Here is a 6,723-nt window from a genome sequence, read left to right as displayed (position 1 = left end):
TTGTCCATAGCTTGTCATGATCCACATAATCGAAAGCCTTTGCATAATCAATATTATTAGGTGATATCAAGTCGACTCTGACTCACAGCAGCCCCATATAGAACAGAAGGAAACACTGACAGGTCCTGCGCCATTCTTACAATTGTTATGTTAAAGCACATTGCTGCAACCACTCTTGTTGGGGGTCTTCCTCTTTTTTGCTGACCATCCACTTTACCAAGCACAATGTCTTTTTCTAGGAATTGGTCTCTTCTGATAATATGTGCTTTGGAGTACATGAGATGAAGTTTCACCATCCTTGCTTCATGGAGCATTCTGGCTATACTTCTTCCAAGACAGATCTGTTCATTCTTCTGGCAGTCCATGGTATATTCAATATTTTTCATCAATGCAGTAATTCAAATGTATCAATTGTTCAGTCTTCCTTAATTTTTGTACTGCTTTAGTATACACATAAGGCAATTGAAAATACCATGGCTTGGGTCAGGCACATCTTAGTTGTCACAACTTTGATCTTTAATAGATTTCTCCAATGCAGTATGTCATTTGATTTCTTGCTGCTGCTTCCATCATCATTGATTGTGGATTCAAGTAAAATAAAATCCTTGACAACTCCAACCTTCTCTCCATTTATGATGATGTTGTGTATTGATACAGTTGTGAGGATTTTTGCTTTCTTTATGTAGAGGTGTGACCTATATTGAAGGCTGCAGTCTGATCTTCATCAGCAAGTTGTTTAAGTCCTCTTTGATTTCAGAAATCAAGGTTGTATCACCTGTATATTGTAGGCTATAAATGAGCCTTTCTCTAATCCTAATGCCATGTTCTTATTCAAATTGCCCAACTTCTCAGATTATTTGCTGAGCATACAGCTTGAATAAATATGGTGAAAGGATACAATCCTGACACGCAACTTTTTTGATTTTAAACCATTCTATATTCCCTTGTTCTGTTTAAATGACTGCTTCTTGGTTTATGGCCAGGTTTCACATGAGAACACTTAAGTGTTATAGAAATCCCATTCTTCTCAATATCATCCATAGTTAGTTATGATCCACACAGTCAAATGCCTTTGGACAGTCAATAAAACACAAGTTAGCATTCTTCTAGCATCCTCTAATTTCAGGCAAGATCCAGTCTACATCAACAATGACGTCCTCTTCTGAATCTGGCTTCAATTTCTGACAGCTCTTGTTGATATACGACTGCAATCATTTTTTTAATTATCTTTATTAAAATTTTATTTTTGTGTGATACCTTATAAAATTGTATTTGGCCAATGTAATTCTGCTTAAGAGTTCAAAATTCACTTCTGAAGGAATAAAGTACATCAAGAGAGAGGGAAGTAAGTAATATATACATTTGTTCTTACTCTTGTGGTCGACTAACAGCAACACTATAGAACAAAACAGAAGTGCCTTATAAAGCTCCCTAGGCTGTCATTTTTTCAGGAGAATATCAGCAGGCTTTTTCTATTGTTCAGTGGCTGGTAGGTTACTACCACCAACCTTCAGTTAGCAGCTGAGTACTTAGCCATTGCACCACAAAAACTCTTTAGCAGTCTCTATAAGTCGTTTTAATGATAGCTGTACTTTATTGAGCAATTGGCATATGCCAGGAATTCTAGGTACATTCTTTCATTTCTTAGACAAAATGAGGAGTTCAACAGGAGAAACAAGTAAAATACTAATGGGGTTTAGAGGAAGATAAAATAATTTCTCACTAGATCAAAAATGACAATGAAGGAAAAATGTTATTTGCATTTATCTTTGAGAAATTCATCAAAATGACTATCAAACTACCATTCATTTTCAGCTTGACCTTTGGAAAATCCATCTGGGTACTCTTAGTATAGCACTGTAGGAAAAGCACTGGACAATTAATCAGAAGGTCTGTGGTTCAAACCCACCAGTTACTCCTTGGAAACCCTATACAGGGTCACTATGAGTTGGAACCACCTCAACAGCACTTAACAACAAACCCCCTCTATAAAGTAAAGATGGTTGCTTTTATGTTGATATTTTGACATCTTTAATAAGAATTGCATAAAAAGTACTTTTGTCATGAAACTTATCTCAGATTTTCACCTCTGCAATGAGGAAGCAAAGAGTACATGGCTCAAGTTAACAGTGGTGATTTGCATTTTCCAAAGATAGCTACAAAAATCTCTATGCTCTTCTAACAATGTGACTTTGACAATATTCTCACAAAAGATGTCGTTTATATATCTTCTTCTATAAATGAGGTGAGGTTTTATAGTAAGTTATTGGATGACTCTATATAACTTTTCAGGCTAGGTCATAAAAGGCCATGCAATTTCCACTTTGTCCACTAGAATATTTGCTCTTGAAGATTTCTGACACATGTAAGTAAAACTGCATTGAAGTGACCATGCTTTGAGGAAGCCAAAAGTAGCCAAGGCAAAGAGAACCATGAAGAGGCCTAATGGTTATATGAGAAGAGAGAGATGCCAAACCCATCCCAGAAGCTCTAGTCTACCAGTGTTCCACATCTAGTCATTGTCTAACAGCAACACCATGAAAGGCATGAGAGAGAATTACTCAGAGGGGCTCGTCCTGATGTCCTAATACACAGAAATTATGAGAGACAATAAAGTGATTGTTGTTCTTGTTTTCAGCCACTATATTTTGGGTTATTTTTTATGCAACAATAGTAATTTGAACATTAAATATTTGCTGTATGGTAATACCTATGCTTTCAAACTTTAATTGGTATACAACTTACCTAGGGATCTTTCTAAAATGCAGAGTCGTACAGAGTCTGAAGAGGAGCCTCAGATTCTAACTTCCTTGATGAAGCATATGTGGCTGGCTCAAAGCAGGACCCTAAATGGTAGCTGAGGTATGTATATTTTACCTTTATCTGGAGGCAGTCAGTCTTATTTTCTTCTTGACAACATGACTGAATAGCTGTCTCAAAGCAAGCAGACATGGCCAGAATAGTGGGTCCATACAAGAATGGATGTTTTCTTGAAGTTTCATAAATATATCTGTAGTTGGACAAACACAAAGTTGTGTGTAAATTTGAATTTATGATATGTACAGACTTTATTTCTTAACAACTTATGATTCATTCAGTTGTGTTGACCTAGGATCTCATGTGATGGAGATGAGGTAACACTGTACTTAAATGCATCAAATGTTCATTTGACAGATCCCAATAAGAATGATCAGACACTCACTGAGAGCTCATGAAGTGACCCACTGCAGCTTCCTGACTGATGGAAAAAGAAAATGAGCATAAAACCTTTCCCTTTTATATAGACATGGCAGTGAAAATGTCATATAGTCTAAGAGATTGTAAATGCAGGATTAGAGTTCGTGCAAGGGAAATAAATTTTGAAAGTATGGAAGAGTAGAGAGAAATCTCCTCAACTCATCCAGAAGTTCTTTTGGTACTTAGTAAATTAAAATCTAGCAACCATCAATAGAAACCTTATCTAAAGTAATTTAAGGCTATTGTCCTCTAAGGTACCTCATTCATTGTTTTGGTTTAAATTCCTAGTCTTTACTTGCCTCTCAAAATTCATTCTTCACATTTAACATAGAGTCTGTGTAGCAGACATGGCTGTTATATGTAATCCTAGTCTGCAAAGCGTGTTCAAGTCCTTATTCCCTACACACATATATATACAATACACATACATATATACCCAACAAGATTTTACATTAAAGACAGAGACTGGATTAATGCTGACACCAATGCATTTTCTCCTTCTTGCACTAGGGAACTATTTTCTCAGCCTCCTTTGCAGTTAAGTCTGGAACATGTAACTGAACTGAACTTAAACTGGCATAAATTATTTTGCATAATACCCTACTCACTTTCTTTCTGTTTCACTTTGGAAGCACATATTTCAGATGGTTTATCTACAGAACAGAAACACCCTAGGTTCCTAAGTTACCTCACAGAAGAGAGCCACCTAAGAAAGCAATACAACACATTTCAGACTGGTGAATGAACAAGAAAAAAACAGTTATCAAGTCACTTTAACTTTGGAGTTTACTTGTTATCGAAACATAGCTTCATCTATATAATACTGTCTCTTGTGAAGGTTCAGGATATAATATCAGCTAAGGCAGTGTTCTGACGTATTGTCAGGAGAGACCAGTTGCTGGAGAAGGACATCATGTTTGTAAGGTGGAGGGTCAGAGAAGAAGAGGAAGACCCTCAACTAGATAGATTGGCCAAGTGGCAGTATCAATGGACTCAAGCATGGCAACAATAGTGAGGTTTGCCCAGGATTGGGCACTGTTTCATTCTGCTTATGCATAAGGTCGCTATGAGTCGGTACCAACTCAATGGCACCTAATAACAGCAACAAGGCAGTGTGGTGCCATAGGATCAGCACTGAACTGTGAACTTCAAGGTCAGCAGTTCAAACCCACCAGCGGCACCTTGGAAATTCTTAGCTATGAGTCGGAACCAACTCAATGGTGCTTAACAACAACCAGTAGTTCTATGTCACCAGAAAAGTCACCCTCATTCTCAGTATTGGAAATAACAGAAAAGTGATAAAGAAGAAGTACTTCGTTCTTGTTTTAAAAACTTCCTTTCATCCCTGTTTTCTTAGATAATTATGTTTTTATTGTTACTAAGTGCCATCAAATCGGTTCTGACTAACAGCAACACTGTATAGGATGTCTGAGTTTGACCAACCCACCTTCCAGTTCAAACCAACCTTGTGGTCCAGTGCTTGTCTTACAGTGCCACACCAGGACTACACACACACACATACACACAAGGGTAGATAAAATATTATCCACACTCTGGTTATATTAAAATGCCTGTCCAAGTTCATTGGTAATGATAACATCGAGCATGCACATGAAATGATTCTGTCAAATAAATGAGTGACAGTGGATTTTTTGGCAAATCAGTTGCAAATCAGTGTGATTTTGCCTATGAAATAATCCAGGATAGACCTGAATTTCAAAATTTTTGTGCAAGATGGGTACCAAAACAACTCACAGAAGAGCATAAACAGAAGCATTTGGACAGTTGCAAACAAAATTTGTATCAATACTAGAAGGAAGGTATAAGTTTCTTATAAGAAAAATCATTATTGGTGACGAGACATGGATTCATCACTACAAGTCTAAGGGTGAACGGCAGAGTATGGAATGGAAACATCCTCAATTGCCGACCAATAAAAAGTTCAAAAGTCAACCATCAGCTGGAAAAATGATGCTTTCAAAACTCTGGGATTCTCAAGCGCCAGTATTGGAATAGTATCAGGAGAAAGATTTAGCAATCAATACTGCTCCTTACAGTGAAATGCTCACTGCAGATATGAAGCCTAAACTTCAGATTAAATGCAGAAGACTGCTATCCAAGGGGAGTGTGATCTTTCATGGCAATGCATGTCCACACACCACATCACAACAATGTTGACATTCTGCAAAAATTTCATTTTGAGGTGTTAAAACATCCACCTTATAGTTCTGATCTTGAATCATCAGACTTCCACCTGCTTGGTCCTCTGAAAGCAGCCCTTTGAGGATGAAGATTCACCTCTAATGAAAAAATGAAGACAATGGTACATTTGTGGCTCACAGCTCAGCCTAAAACACTTTTTAATAAGGGAATATGAAAGTTTGTTGACAGATGGATGAAGTGTATTGAAAGGCAAGGAGATTATGTCAAAAAATGATGTATTTGTCTTTTCTAAAAGTTGATGAAAATAAATTCTACAACCACAGTTTGGATAATTTTTTACTTACCCTCATATGTACATCTATCTATCTGTAGATAGATAGATGTTGTAATCAGCAATGGACATGGACGGGCATTTTAATATAACTGGAGTGTGGCTCTATCTATCTGCAGATAGATAGATAGATATTCTTGATTGCCATAATTGCAGCAGCCTTTGGAATCTAGTAAAAGGGCAAGTTTGGCATGTTTCTTTGACTTTAACAAATGAAAAAGTAACTGTATGTAATGTCAAATACTTGAAATGTTCGAAACATTTTAATAAGTTCTTGAGTTCTACAGAATGTAAAAAACAAAATCACTTCAAATGAGCAAGCAAAAGTTTTCTTGGTCAGAAACAATATTGATATGCAACTGCATCAAAAGGGTATTACCTACTGCTCTGTGGAGGTTAGAAGCAGATACAGAGCTACATTTAAAAACACAATATTTAAAGATGGGAGCTTTTCTAACATGCCAAATCACTATCAAAACAACAATAGAAAACTCATCTAGCAACAGGTGTGATAATAATCCTGTGTAGATGTTTCCTTAAAATAAATAAATAACAAGCAAGAAACCTTTTCTTGGTGGATGATTGAAGTGCTGGCTATTAGACTGGTCTACCAAATATTTTTAGCTCTCCTCCTTCCAGAAACATGGTAGGACTGCTTTGGCCCTCCTCTGAGGTGATAAAGCACAAAAAAAAGTGGTCCACGAGGAGACAGCAAGGCAAGTAGTCGGGTCCCCTCAGGGCAAACCCCCTTCTAAGACTAAGACTCAATGGGAATAAATGCTCTGATTGGTGACCATGTTGGTCACTGATAAGGGAAAGTGAGGGAAAAACAGCAATGAAGCAGTGAGTTAAGCCCTACAACATTCAATAGACTCCTGTGAACCCGGGTGGAGACCTGGTTGGCCAGCAGTGTGGCAAGACCTGGGGACTCTTGGGCCCAGAGTCAGTGACATAGCCACAGAAGACTAGAGTGCAGAGTGAAGTGTCCAGCT

The 6,723-nt window shown here is 37.4% G+C and overlaps 1 pseudogene; it reads right to left on the bottom strand.

Annotated features, from left to right (window-relative positions):
* LOC102817815 overlaps positions 1–6,723 on the bottom strand; it is a 72,985-nt pseudogene that overhangs the window by 53,815 nt on the left and 12,447 nt on the right.

The sequence above is a fragment of the Chrysochloris asiatica genome, unplaced genomic scaffold (assembly GCF_000296735.1).
Source record: "Chrysochloris asiatica unplaced genomic scaffold, ChrAsi1.0 scaffold00169, whole genome shotgun sequence".
Classification (NCBI taxonomy): Eukaryota; Metazoa; Chordata; class Mammalia; order Afrosoricida; family Chrysochloridae; genus Chrysochloris; species Chrysochloris asiatica.
Note: the sequence above shows the minus strand (reverse complement) of the source record. Positions and strands in the feature narration are given on the sequence as shown.